Source organism: Hyposmocoma kahamanoa, unplaced genomic scaffold, assembly GCF_003589595.1.
Source record: "Hyposmocoma kahamanoa isolate Upper Pololo Valley unplaced genomic scaffold, ASM358959v1 99879, whole genome shotgun sequence".
Taxonomy (NCBI): domain Eukaryota; kingdom Metazoa; phylum Arthropoda; class Insecta; order Lepidoptera; family Cosmopterigidae; genus Hyposmocoma; species Hyposmocoma kahamanoa.
The window spans coordinates 3,698,703-3,713,553 of NW_020656077.1; the positions used below are offsets into that span (position 1 = coordinate 3,698,703).

Genomic DNA, 14,851 nt, shown 5'->3' on the forward strand with positions numbered 1-14,851 from the left:
TTAATTAAAATTTAAGATTAATTTATTAAAAAATCATATTCTTGAAATAAAATATTTTACAAATCAATTATAGCGTAAATTGGAATGTCTTTGGTTAATTTAAAAATAAGCTATTTTTAAGTCAATACTATTTTGTAATTACAGTTCAAAATATGTTGGTTTGCATTAACATTAGACATAACTGCTTTGTAACTGTACCATCTCAGTCAGCCATAGAACCGCATCAAATGGCCCGAAACGTTGGTTTGTTTAAAAAGAAACAAATAAAAGATCTTAAGGTCCCGAGAGAAATGGTTTATTTTCAATTTACAACAGTCTACCCTCACCGCGCGAACATCTTGAAAAAAATTTTTATTTGACAAAATAAAAATACGCATATTATAACGTAGCTTATGCGTAGCTTCTAAGGGGCAAAAGCTTACCACACAAAGAACGTGCAAAAGTCCAATGTGCTAGATGACATAATTACTGATACTTATACATCAAGAGAGTCGTTCTTCACCCTCATACAAATTTCGAGAATTTTAGATGACTTGTAAATAACTACAAATCAATTTAAAAAATGAAATAAACTAAAGGTCGATATTACATCTCACCTAGCAAGTGGGTATCCTTAATAAAAGTAAATCGATATTCCACGCCTCGGCAGCTCTTAACTCTGCACAAATCAAGAGCAAGCAGTCCGATCTTGCGTGGTGTATTACAGCCAAATATTAACTATAGGCTCTTGATTCGGTTGAACGCAAAGCTAGGAGACTTTTTGGCGACTTCATAGTTTAGCCTACCGCCGCAAAGTTGATTATCTGTCGGTTTTTTACAGAATATATTTTGGTGAGTATGCCCGTGAGCTCCATGAGAGATTTAGTCAACGCAAATGAAGAAATCTCAGGTCTTAATAAACCAATTGGTAAATTCTAGTAAAATCGATCATTTAACTCCTTGGAAAATCTGCGGAAAAGACAATTTATGGAAAATATGATTGGAAATGAAAGTAATTTTCCTGGAATTAAAACGGATATATTTGCTTTTTCAAATAAACTAACTTTTCAGGCTTTTTATATGTCATATGGTTACGGCTAACTAAGATTACGGGAAAGTGTGATATTAGGGCTGAGACCAAGCCGTATGCACAAATCAAGGATATTAAAAATAACCTTGAAAACAAGTTATAAGACAACGGTCAAGTAGTAATATTCGTAAGTGAAAATGAGTATGACCTAAAAGTTTAACGTCCTGTTTACGTGACTGAAAAGTTTCCAAACAATAGCATAATGTTCTTAAAAGGTTTTAAAAATAAAAATTATTAAATTTATATTGAATTGATACTCAAATATTTTTTTGTGAAATTACTCCACTAGTTTGTTGTAATTCTGACGTCTCTTCAGACGTCTTCTTGCAAACCGTGCCGCTATGCTAACAAAGTCACGGAACGAACCAGCGGATCTCACGAATTTTTCTATTTGCTTATTGTTGGATCTTTGTATTTGGTTTTCAACGACTTTGCTAGAAGGTTTGCTAGAAGACGTCGGTTCGAATCGGGCCGGATCGAAGGAATTTTTCTAAGTGATCGATCTTTGTATTAATAATTATGACAATAAAAGTGATATTCATTTTGAAATCCCTTAAAAACCAACCATTTCATTTGTGAAAGATTTTACTAAGTAGTAGAAGAGTCAATAATTTCCTTTTAATTGTGATATTAAGGTAATAGAGAACAACCAAATCAATTCATCATTAATTATCATTTTATTTACTCTTTAGAGCTATTAGATCGCGTATTTGTTCAAAATATGTTACTGTGTTTAACTTCTATCAACTTTTCTTAGACTTTACTAATTACTTTTAAAAAGTACACCTAGCCCACTTGGACACAAGCGTAGGCATCGCGATATGAAAATGTTTGTAATTACTGTTTTAACATCAATCAAGTGTTGAGATTGGGACTAATTAAACCGATCATAAGATTTTTGGTTGTATGTGTTAATAAATCCATTTCATGTCAACTGCGTCTATTAATAAACATCACTTGAGTGCATATCAATAATCACTCACTGATTAAGCATTAGTTGACTTTTTAATAAACTTCTATCAGCATTTAAGCTACAACTCGAGATCGTTATTAAGTCCTAATTAACCTAGTCTCAATTACATCTGATGGCGTAATATCGGCAATTATATTGTCAATTGGGATGTATTTCGAGATTTGGTGGCATTTTAGTCGATGCGTCCTTAACATTATATATAGGAGCTATTTTTAATACGGACCTTAACAACTATCTGAGTAATTAGAGATGGGAAAAACTGCTTATTTTTTTAAACCTATGCTTATTTATCGAGTTCTTAGGTTCTATGCTTATTTTTTAACCTATTTTTATACCTATAAATATGGCTTTTTAAAAAAAAGCGTGCGCTTTTTCACTTAAACGTTTTTTTAGTTTGAAGCTAACAAAATCGTTTAGAAAACTTTTAAGCGCATTATATTTATGTTAAAAAAAACTTGCAACGTTGTGTTGATAGCGAAACGCAAGAGTGTAGACCACTAAAAGTTTTAAGATCAGCAAGTTTTTTTGTAAAAACGAGTTATATTTTTATTTATGACATAACATTTTTATAATAACATTTTGTTCATTGTCGTTTAAAAGCGTTCAAAAACATAACTTGTTTAACTTTTGTAGTTGTTAACCGTTGAAATGAAAAAACTGCGTATTTTTTAACGTTAAAACGTAAGTTTAAAATACTTGTAAAGCGCTTGTCACTTCAACCCTTTTTAGTTGGACGCTTAGAAAAACGTTTAAGCGCATAGACTTTATGTTTAAAATGGTTTGCAACGTTGTGTTGAATTAATTTGTTTAGGAAACATAGATGGTGCTACTTGAACCTTAGCCACGTTGTAAAAAATGAAATTGTTGAGTATCTATAGAACTGACCAGTGACTAACGCTTACGCTTAAAATGAAAACCGTGCATATGCGCTTATTTAAAAAAACAGACTTTTGAAGTGCTTTTCGTATAAACGCCCACCTCTCATTGTAATGCGTAATCACTCGAACCGTAGCTCTAATCTGCTACTTTGTCATCGGCGGCATCGCGCTACGCAACGGGTGCTACGAAACGTGTGCTACGACAAATATCGTAGTGGTTTTCGTAGATACAAATTGTCTACGCAATAGTAACTTTAAATTAGTACTTGATTGAAAATTTGGTATAAAAAGTAAGATATTAATCAAATTAATCAATAATACTAATTAAAGCCCTTATATTATTATTTGGTACAAATACAGCGACACCACCGTGACCACATCTCGATGGTATTAGAGTACTGTAATGAAAACTAAAAGGAAAGTAAAGGAGAACATTATTTAATACTGTAACTTGCCGTCGGTTTTTGATAAAATTCACATTTTCAAATCGACAGGTTGTTGGCGCGTTAAGGATTCTTGAAGCGCTTCGTTTCTAGTCAGGATTGGCCGATCATCAGCCAATGGAAGCGCAGAGACCCGAACGTACTCACCCCCAGAGCCATCCCCTCCACCCCGCAAAAACTCAGTCTTCTCATCGATCATAGCTTTCAGTCATCACTTAGCATCCTAACTTGGAGCGTTACGCCAGTCGGTCCTGAAACCTTCTCGCGAAGTGCACGTGAACACAGTGCAAGTGAAAAAAATCTAGTGTTGTAAAAACGAAACAAAGGAGACTTTTTAGAAAAACACTATAACTTCAAGTTTCGCAACGACGGAGCCATAGGTTGTCTGTGCTGCACAACTTTGCACATAACTAACGGTAAGTTCTAGTTTTAGAAGTTTGTAAATTTTTTACTTTTATTTAATATTTTTATTTTTTTTTTATTTCTCATTTGGGTGCTTTACTTTATTGGCTTTTTTAAAATGATTTGCTACATTATCATTTACTTTTCCTTTGATTATTATGTTTCTCTTATTATTATTATTTTTCAAATGTGTGGTTGGCCAACAAAAGTTTCAATTTCCATAAAAATTTGGAGGTTTGAATTGCTATATACTTAACATATTAAAAAAGGTGTGAATTGTATTGGCCAAGCACATGTTTAAAACTTTCAGCGCGCGGTGTGCTCGTGTCGGGCGGATGTGCGTCAACGATCTCTGGGGCGCTGATTCGTTAAACTGCGGCCTTTTATCCTTTGCGTATTGTTTGTTTACTTACAGCGTTGTGTACGACTTTATTCCACGGCATACTGGGCGTTTTACAGCAATGAGCATCTTTTAATGTATACGAGCGTTTTCGTCGTTTTATACCTTAAAATATTGGAATTTGCAATGTTATTTCTGTAATATTAGGATCGATATATTTTTTGTTTATTAAAAAATATATGTTGGTATTCTTCTCCGTTATTCCGTTTAAGGTACCGAATTACAAACGTCGTTACTTTGTACGTATTTTCAATAGTCGATTCGGAAATTAGCTGGAGGGTAGTATATATTAATGACTACACGAGGTCCATTGTACACAATGCGAACGTGATTTTGTGGCTTGCAAATAACAAAGCACTGGCGAGATCTTTTTCAACATTGATTTCTATTGTATTCAGAACGAGATAATTTGTCATGTCTTGTCGAAAAAGATAATCTATTTAATAGGGGAAAAAATGAGACCGAGTGTTGAAGTCTGAGACAGCAAATATTATTAATATTTAAAAAAAAACCTTTGTATTAATAATTGTAAAAAAAATATCTGGCTGACTTCATTAAGGCTCAACTCACACTGGCGCAGAGTCGAAGCGTCGCGTCGCGTTCTGTTTACCAACGACAACGCCTGATGACGCGCGTCGTCACGCGCGGATCACAGTGTGGTGCCTCACTGCGCTCAAGTAACGCGCGGCGACGTTTGACTCCGTATTTGCTTAACACAAATTTGTACCTTAATAATTGGAAAATAGAGATGAATGCTGCTTTAGGCGAAAAACATGACGCATCGCGACGCTTCGACTCTGCGGCAGTGTGAGTTGAGGGGTTACCTGGATTTTTTCTTGGCGAATTTAAAGAAAAATAAATAAATCTATAAACCGAGCCATCATATAAGACTTTTTAGTATTTTTATGTCTCTTGCGCTGTTTTGTCTTGGCGATTGCGAAATTATACGTGTATGTATAAGTAAATAAATCGATTAAGCATCTGATTACCTATACCGTTACTGACAGTATTTTTATCTACTTTTATAAATTATATCACGGACAAATAGTAATGAACTACGTCGCTAAACTCTAAAGAATCGCTAATGTTCCATTTCACCAATTTTCTGTAGGAACACCGAAAACGCAGCTTTTCATACTTTTAGAACGTAATAATACCCCAAAAACGTCATATAACAGATCAACATAAAATAAATTAAAGTAACCATAAATAACGTAGAAAAAGTAAAGGACGCAACCGAAAATTAATTCACAAGTATACGCATATCCCCGAAAATTATAACTACCAAGAACAGTCGTAACTTAAAAAATAAAATAAAAAAGACATATATACATAAACGTATAATTTTGAATACAACATAACAAAGACGTAAAAATGCGTGGCGCATTTTGTAGTCGGCAGCTATGACTATCACTGGCCATGCATTGTGCGACTTAGCTTCTCAACAGTAAAAATATATATGTATTAGGCATATTTCTTTGAAAGGCAGACAGAAGCTGAGCGATGTCGGGTTACATAGCGCAAATTTTAAAGATAGCATTGCAATACAGAACTTCGTTATACTAAGTAAAAACGAAATTGTACATTAATACAAATACAATACAATATAAAATTATTTATTTCTCCTCACAAAGCTAAATGACACATATTAACAATAAGGTAATTGTTACATTTGTGGGAGATTTGAGCCTAAACTAGGTCCTAACACAAGTGGATAATAGAAAGATAAGAGAGATTACATTAAACAGTATATTATATTAACCTTAGAGCCAAGTCCAAACTCCTGGTACCACGATTTCGCTTAATCATGGCAAACGACCCTTTTATGGGGCACTCTATATGTTTTTACAATATGATTCCGGAGAACTTAATGACGGAAATCATAATCTTATCTGATATGAAATGATATGAATATATATCATTTCCTGAATTTAAAAATTACATTAAAATTTTAATTCAACTGTATTATTACAAAATTGAACACTATGTGACAGACTAAGCATGAAAAGATGACATGACTCCAGATTCCATATAAATTACATTCAAAGTGAATTCCATAGCATTTAAGCTTTCAAAAGTAACGTTTTCAAGTGTATAATTTACTCTATGAATATGATTGTTTGACTAATATAATAAACTTATATTAAACAACTAATTTTGAGTGTGCGTGCGTGCGTGCGGGTGTGTGTGTGCGTGTACATACGCATGTGTGTTTTGTGTTGATTTTGTTAGGTAAGTAAAACTTAGAAATTGGTATAATTGTACAAATTGATCTTAACTGATGATAGTTAGGAGAGCTTCGGTACCCTCATAATTCATCTTTTGAAGATAATTAGTAACTTTCTTTTTGCACTTATATTTGCTGCGATTATATCCTGCATTGCATTGCTACCCCTAAAGAGCGGTGATGAAGCTCGACGTCGTTTAGCCGCTGTTTGTTTTTCAAAGAAATATATCTTAATGTTGAAAAGCAATGTAACAAACTGTATAGCCCGTGGCAGCAGAAGCTGCCGCCAACAGTATGTGCTGGGTGATTCTGCAAATAAAGAAATTTGTATTTTATTGAGTAAAGAATATGCTCTATATTATATTGCATTTCTAAAAAGAGCGCGCGGTGCAGCGCGGCGCCGCGTGCCGTATCTACTTTTTAATTTTTTTGTTTAAAGAAATGTAACCTTATCACGTAGAAGATAAAATAGCGATACTGCGGCAATTTAAGGGAACCTTAAGAACAGGGACGGCCATAACGGTGGACGTTCGGTATACATTTGTAACTACTTACCAAGTATAAATGTAATCTAAACCGAAACGAAGATTCAGACAGCGGCTAAACGACGATTAAAATATTAATTTAGTGATTAAAATATTCTGAAGCCTAAAATAACGAATGTAAAAAAGATTGCCGATCATTTTCAAAGCTATTAACATAAGAAACGCACGCGGTAAAAAGAAATCTTAAAATTACATTAAAATAAACATGTGTTCCTAATTAGTATTAGACGCCCAACGTTTCAACGTTAATATAAAGGTTAAAACAATAATAATACGAGACACAAATGGCTAGCGATAAAACCTATACGAACAAGGTAAAGACATCAACCGAAATGTGTTTGGAACAGCTTATTTAGAAGTCGGTCACATGAAAGATCAATGACTTGTGACCTTAGGGAAGGGTTAAACTCTCGTGAAGCAAGCATGTTATAGCGTTATACAACACGCGGCTTATTCCGTGATAAATGTGTTGCAGTTTGCGTAATCGGAAATTGTCGGAACTACTTTCATTGTACGTATAAGTAGAAGCTCAGCTTTGATAATGTCATGGAACCGTTCTCAAAACGGCAAAATAATATTATTAGAAATTTTATTTTATTATATATTTATAATGACAACTACACAAAAAACAAGGGTTAGAAATTTATTAAAAATATATGCACTAAATATAATGCGGATGTTAAATATTAACCGACATATAAAAAAATAAGATTTTCTTATATATTTATATGTTGGTTAATATTTAACATCTTCAAAATCTTTAACATTCCAATGTAAAGCTTACAATGGAAGCCAAAACTGATAATATTTTAACAGACGTGAAAATGTAATTAGTCTACTGTCTACTTTCTCTTTTTGGACTTAATTGTGAACAAGATTGGAAAAAATAAATTACAGAAAGAATATTCTGACAAAATTGTCTGAAGTTGTTTTTTTTTCACCAAAAGTAAAAAGTAAAGTTTTTATTGCTGGTTTTCGCCAAGTTTATTGACATCAAGACCCGATGAATAAACTAATTCATTATGGAGTATTTACTTACAGTTACGTGGAAGCTATAGTGTTATGGATGGAAAAGATTTAGACAACTACTATAAACGTAGCTTGAAATTGAATAGTAAATTATGTAGCATTCAAGCGAAATTTCGATTAGTTTCAAAGGTAATCATTACGTAAATGAATTGGATTACGAGAAATTGTTGTCCGCCATTTCGAGTGTCCACCATTTTGGGGCGTCCGTCAAATTGAGGTGTCCGCCATCTTGGCGTTCGCATTTTGCGCATATACCAACTTAAGCGACTACTATTTTAGAACATTTTTTATTTAAAGTGCCAGCCGTCTTTTAGCGGAAGCCATCTTGAGCATCCGCCGTATTGGCCGTCAATGGCCCAATCCGGGGTATGCGATATCTTGAGCGCCCGTCATCTCAGGATATCCGCGTATAAATATATTCAAGTTACTAAAATGTAATAACGCGAATAGTCTATACGATATAGCCACATACCTTTTGAACCGGAATTACGTATATATGAAGAATGTTAAAGTTAACCAAGAAATGAATGAAAAACAATGATTATTTAAATTTTTGCCGAAAGTTTTAAAAGGCATAAAAGACCTGTCATTTTGACTTAAATACTTAATAGAATACCATCCAAGTAGACTTCGCTAAAGGTGGCGCGGCGATCAGCATTGTCCCAACAAGTCAGTGTGTGCATAAAGCGTTATTTTAAATAAATGTAACCTAAACGCGAAATAGATTATCTGTGAAACCAAAATCTGAGTTTTAAAACCCAACAGAACCTGTAAGACACTAAAAACCGATGTAATTTTAACAAATATACCAGAACTAAAACCACAACACGTCGTATACAAAATGAATCCATATTAGCAGAAGGGTGTGTTAGAATTCAATACCCTAAACCCTGACCTCATTACGGGGGATGTGCCGCGCTATTGAACTTGAACTGGGGTGAACTTGAAGGAACCCGCACGCAATATGAACTTGAACTTTCGCCCGCGCTTAGAGTTTATTCAGTAACATTGATAAATTACAACTTGTCGAAGTTTGAAATATGAATTAAGATCGCAGTATTTAGTATTACCGAAAAACCACGATGGTAAGTTCCATATTGATTCACGAAAGTCATAATCCAACGCAAATTTCCCGTTAATAAATATCGACAAGCAACTATACGTTATGTTCATGATTCATGACCAAATTTCTTCCGTATCGAAGTGTAAACAGTTAGTCGTCGCCGGACAAATAGAAATAATGTTATAGAACGATGCAAAGATACATTACTTGTGGTGAACCAATATCTAGTTTAATAGCGTATTGTTCAATAATAATAGACATGTTCGTAATATATAAGTTAGGTTAGGTTATATATACATGTATATAAAAGTACATAATATAAAAGATTAAATTAAGAAAAGATGAAATTTCCCGACCGATTCATTGCTGAGATCTTTACACTAGCAGAGAAAAGAGCTGATAATGAGCAGACGCTCGTCTAACATCCCAAGTTAAACCAGCCGTCCAATAAATAAAAAGCGCTTTGAGATCACTTCTAGGCGACGGTCGCTCCAAGCAGATATAAAAACACATACACAAATATAGGATTCAAACTTATAATTCCCCTTTTTTGCGCGAGAATTTAAAAAAATATATTGTTTTAGCAATCGCAACCGCAAGTCATGTCTTCCTTTAGCTTGACGTGGTAGGCAGGAACGAAATGGTCTATGATCAAATTACATTGTATCCGAATATTTCTGATCGACATGACAGGCGGCAGAAGCGTAACAGACACTATAGACTTGATGATGTGACAGTCGTGATAGACGTAATATTACTACTTGTGGTGAACCAATATCTAGCTTAATATTGTATTGTTCAATAATAACAGACAGCAGGAAATTATTACAATATGATGTCGTAATATATAAGTTAGGTTGGATAGTTGATGGTGGATATTGGTGGATAGCTATAGCCAGACTACATTAAATCTACAGTTGCGTGCTACAAGTTCCAATAAATTATGAAAACTAGTATAGTACAGTAGGCTGCCGAAGTACTTGTTCTACGCAGACGAAGTCGCGGGCAATAGATAGTTGTTTAATATAGCGGTGGCAACTGCTAGTTGTTTAATATAGTGGTGGCAATAGCTAGTTGTTTAATATAGCGGTGGAAACTGCTAGTTGTTTAATATAGTGGTGGCAACTGCTAGTTGTTTAATATAGCGGTGGCAATAGCTAGTTGTTTAATATAGCAGTGGCAACTGCTAGTTGCTTAATATAGCGGTGGCAACTGCTAGTTGCTTAATATAGCGGTGGCACCAGCTAATTGTTTAATATAGCGATGGCAACTGCTAGTTGTTTAATTTCACTCTCTCTGTACTTACCGCAATGTACGCATTGTATACATCCTCATTCTGAATCAAGAACGGCGATGAATGTCTTAAAAATGCTTTATTTTACTACTTTGGAGTGCAAAAATGATAGTCGTACAATATTATGCATAAACCATTTGAAAATTTTCAATTTTCTGTTCATCGTAATATTAGGAAATGAAACAATTTTTCCGGATTTAAATCGCGCAGGTCCCATGGGACTTGCAAAGGGCCCGAAACGTCGGTTTGTTTGAAAAAACAGAAATACGCGATTTAAATCCGGAAAAATAGTTTCATTTCCTATGCGTAACAATCGCGAAAACCTCAGAACTCGACATCGTAATATTTTAATTTTTACAAGAAACGAAAGTAAACCTCATATCGCTGCAATATGGTCACGACTTTTAAAAACAAAGATATCGAATTTTCCACGCTACTCGTAGTCAATAATCGTTCGTTGTCGTTTAGCTATTACTAAACGCTAGATGGCAGCACATTGATTGAAATTTCAATATTATATATCAAAACGCTTTGTGAACCAATTCTGATGATTCTTTTTTATAGGAAAGAGGGTACCTCAGATGTGGTCTCATTTAAATTTGATTTGGTGGCAAGCTAGAGGACGAATGACTTTTGAGATCGGTTTTTTAGTACAGTACTGTTTTTGAAGAACAAAATATGAGATGAAATAGTCGAAAAATTAAACGCCAGTGGTAAATTTTGGATTTTTTACAATAGATTTATTAACTCTTTATTTATTTAGTGACTTTGATCGTTACTGAACATGCACTTAATAAAATCCAGACAGATAAATCGAAATACTACCTAACCAAACATGTATACAAAATCTTCGCGGCGCTATATGTTGGCTCCGACAAAACAGATGGAAACCACCTAACAGCAGATTAAACACCTAGACCAAAAACACTTTAGAAAAGTACATTTCCGAAATTGGTTCTACCGGTAATGAAACCCGGGACTTTCTCATCCATACAATATTATTTGCATGTATAATCTACAAATTCCTTAAGCACGACTGAGTGGTCGTCCATCCATCAAGTAGATGCAGCAAGCGGCCGCAGGAGACGTCGAGCTGCGCCGGGTGCACTTTATAATATGCATTATAATATAGAACACACTATCTACTAAATATATAAAGTATATATTGCTTCTATCAAAAGAGAGACACCGCGCTGCGTCGGCGACGGTAGGCGGCGGTAGGAGGCGCTGCGCTGCTTTTGCTTTGATTTCAAAGAAACATCGATTGCATCTACCACGAAATCTGCCTTTAGTAGTTTTCTATATTGTGTTTAATTAAATTAAAATTAAAAATTAAAATTCTTTTATTTCGGACAACGAGTTCCATAATTTGTTAGTAATAATGGGAGAGGTAATCCTACCAGCTACAGTTTGTAGGATGCTGTTGGGGTTGTCCCGCACTCATCGCATCAGAGATGCTGTCTTTTTCCGGAGGATGGCAGCGAAACTCTCCGTCTCATACTCTTCAAGCATCCCCGATGCACTACAGAAACGAGGCAGTCCCAATATCGTCCGAAAAATATTATTGTACTGTACACGTAGGGTCTTCAGCGGCAGTTTGGTGTGGTCAACTCATAGGCTCACGGTGTAGAAATTTTGGTAGTAAATTTTAAAAGGCGTTATTTTTACTTCTTCTGTACACCGAGAAAACCTACGGCTCCACATATTACCTCTTTCCGCTAGAACCCTACGCTCTCTTTCAATGTCGGCATTGCCCTTAAGGTCGTCGGTAACGTAATGACCTAGATATTTAAAAGAAGTTACTCTTTTAATGTTCCTGTCGTTAAGGGTTATTTTTGGGAATTCCTTAAGATTATTACCGGCGGCCTTAAAAACAATATATTCACACTTTTCAATTTCATAGTGGAGACCATGAGCAGCAGCGTAGTCAGCACAGACCTTCAGCATCTCTTCGACCGACTTCGCTGTCTGACCAGCAGCACTATGTCGTCAGCGTAGCTGATGTTGTTAACACAAACACCATTCACGCGGCAACCGACACGCATGCCGCTAAGCCCAACAATGAGATCACTTACATATAGGTTGAAGAGCGAGGTGTAGCTTACCCCCCCCCCCCCAACCCCGCACGCCAAACCATATGCGTCAGCGAGGGCACTACCTAACACTACCTACACTTTATAACATTACTTTGGTGACTGTACCTACCAATAACGCAGTAGTATACAATAAATAGTAGAGAGCGGTAGAGCTCCTTGTGAAAGAGTTTGTCTAGGGTAGTGCTGCCACCTTACCTATTTCTGCCGCCAAGCAGTAATCACAGCATTACTGTGTTCCGGTTTTGAAGGGTAAGGGTGCTGGTGAAATATCATGGGACTTGTCAACTTACGTCTCAGGGTGTCAGGCGCAGTGGCAGTGCCCCTCAGATCTTTGCAATTTAAAGCTCTGAGTGGCACTGTAACTGTTATGGACAGGCGTATACCTTACCATCAAGCTCACGACTTGTTTGTCCCGTCCTGCGATTAGTGTAGTACAGGACAGTATGTTTCAGTGCTAAGATTGCGCTAACTGTTTAGAATAGAATCAAGCATTCTGTCCAGTACCTTTGCTATTGTAGTGGCTAGGGAGATTGGACGGTAGTTCCCCTTGTCCGATATGTCTCCTGTCCTGTTTTTCACAATCGGAACTATAATCATCTTCATAAGGCCATCAGGCAGATATGCATGAGTAAGACACATTGAGAAGAACTTGGTTAGGAGACCTGGCAAGTGGTTCCCCGCGTAATTGAGATGCTCGACGCTGAGCCCATCGTCGCCGGGAGACTTGCCTCTCATCATACCCTTAATTGTATTAAGCACCTGGTCCACAAACATATGTAAGAGAGGCTCATCACCCCGAGAACAGAACTCAGCATCGATTACCCCAGAGGAAAGCTCGAAGGGAGAGTTAACTTTAAAATGTCCCACGAACAGCTGTGCTATCTCTTTTTGGTCACTCTTACCCTCCACGATCACGGGGGGAGGGGAAGGTGGTTGCAGGCCTAATATTTAGTTTACCAGTCGATTTCCAGAAGGCCTTAAAATCTTTTGATGCACGCTCTTTTGCTATTTTATCCATTATTAGCTGGTCCTGGTTTTTCTGACACCACTTGAGACGGGCCTTAAAGATTTTACGAGTTTCACATTTGCTCGTAAATTTCGCCAGAATTGGGTTTGTTACTCAGCAACCAAGTCTTGCATTTAATCAGTCAGTCATTGTATCTACTATAACGCTATACAACCTGTTCAGAACAGACCTGTGCTCTGTCAAGCCACACAGCCCTTGACCGCATCCAAAAAACTCCGCACAAACTCTTGCGGAAAACTTATGTCACGAAAAGTATAGTAAGTAATATATACTTATATATTACTATGATACTTATTAATTTGTTCATGACTTCTCTCTCCCCATAAAACAGCGTCAGAAGTGAATTCACTAGTCACCAGCCTAAGTATGGCTGCACACAGATGGTCCGAGATGTACACATCCTCATATAATATGCCTATTTTGGTAATTGTTGCTGAGAGGGAAACAATACAGTGGTCTAACCACCTTCTACTACCCGATTTTTCACAAATGAATGCATATACATTTCAAGAATGTCCCAGATTTTTTACGTCTGCACACAGCCACGATTGATCAGAAGAAAAGTTAGAAAGTTCCCTATAGAAGGTCTCCTGTGGATGTGCATCAAAGTTTCCTAAGATGAATATGGACTCAACATTACTACTTTCTTCTATCGCACTAATCTCACTCAAAACCTCACAGAAAAGAATATTACAGAGCGACCACCAGAAATAGCTTTGATAGCAGCTAAACTAGGACTACTGCATTCCAGGGGGCCTACTATGAGCTCTTAGAGCAATCTTATTAAACCTGTAAGTTGGATTGCCTGTCAAATTCGTAGTATGACCTCACAAAAACAATTCACTGTCCATGTAGTTTACGTTCCCCATTCGAAATCCGTTCACGATTTCTTTCATAGCAAACTCGTATCATGACGTGCCATTTGCCATGCAAATGGCGGTCTCATCTGTAAAAATAAGCAATTCAAAAAAGTTACTCCGTGACTAACTTTTTTTAGACTTTGTTGCATTTTTAACAAAACTTCGTTTAAATTTTATTATATTTTCTGTTTTATAATTATTTGTTATATAAAAGCTATATACCCACTTGTGAATAAATAAATATTATTAACTATTGAGAGCTTTTTGAAAATTTTTGTTTGGGTTCCCAACTTTAAAGAAAAAAAATAATTATTGGTATGAATGTTATTGCAATTTTTAAATGGAATTTTAAACATTTCAATAACTTAATTGACGGAAAATCGTAAAATAACTTTTAAATAGTGCCAAATTTGACTTAATTGCATACAATGAAAATGTACGAATACAAGATTTCCGCTTACTTGCCAGTATATTCAAAATCTTTGCTAACAGTGCTTAATAATGGAATATCCTGGGGAAGTAACCACGTCTCCTGCAGGGCAACT

The 14,851-nt window shown here is 35.8% G+C and overlaps 1 protein-coding gene across 1 annotated transcript in view; it reads left to right on the forward strand.

Annotated features, from left to right (window-relative positions):
- The first annotated feature begins 3,608 nt into the window (after nt 1–3,608).
- Nucleotides 3,609–14,851, forward strand: part of LOC113239548 (guanylate cyclase 2G-like) — a 98,343-nt gene continuing 87,100 nt past the window's right edge. Inside the window, exon 1 of the mRNA XM_026476608.1 lies at nt 3,609–3,779. The gene's annotated coding sequence lies outside the window, so the exon portion shown is untranslated. The remainder of the gene's footprint in view (nt 3,780–14,851) is intronic.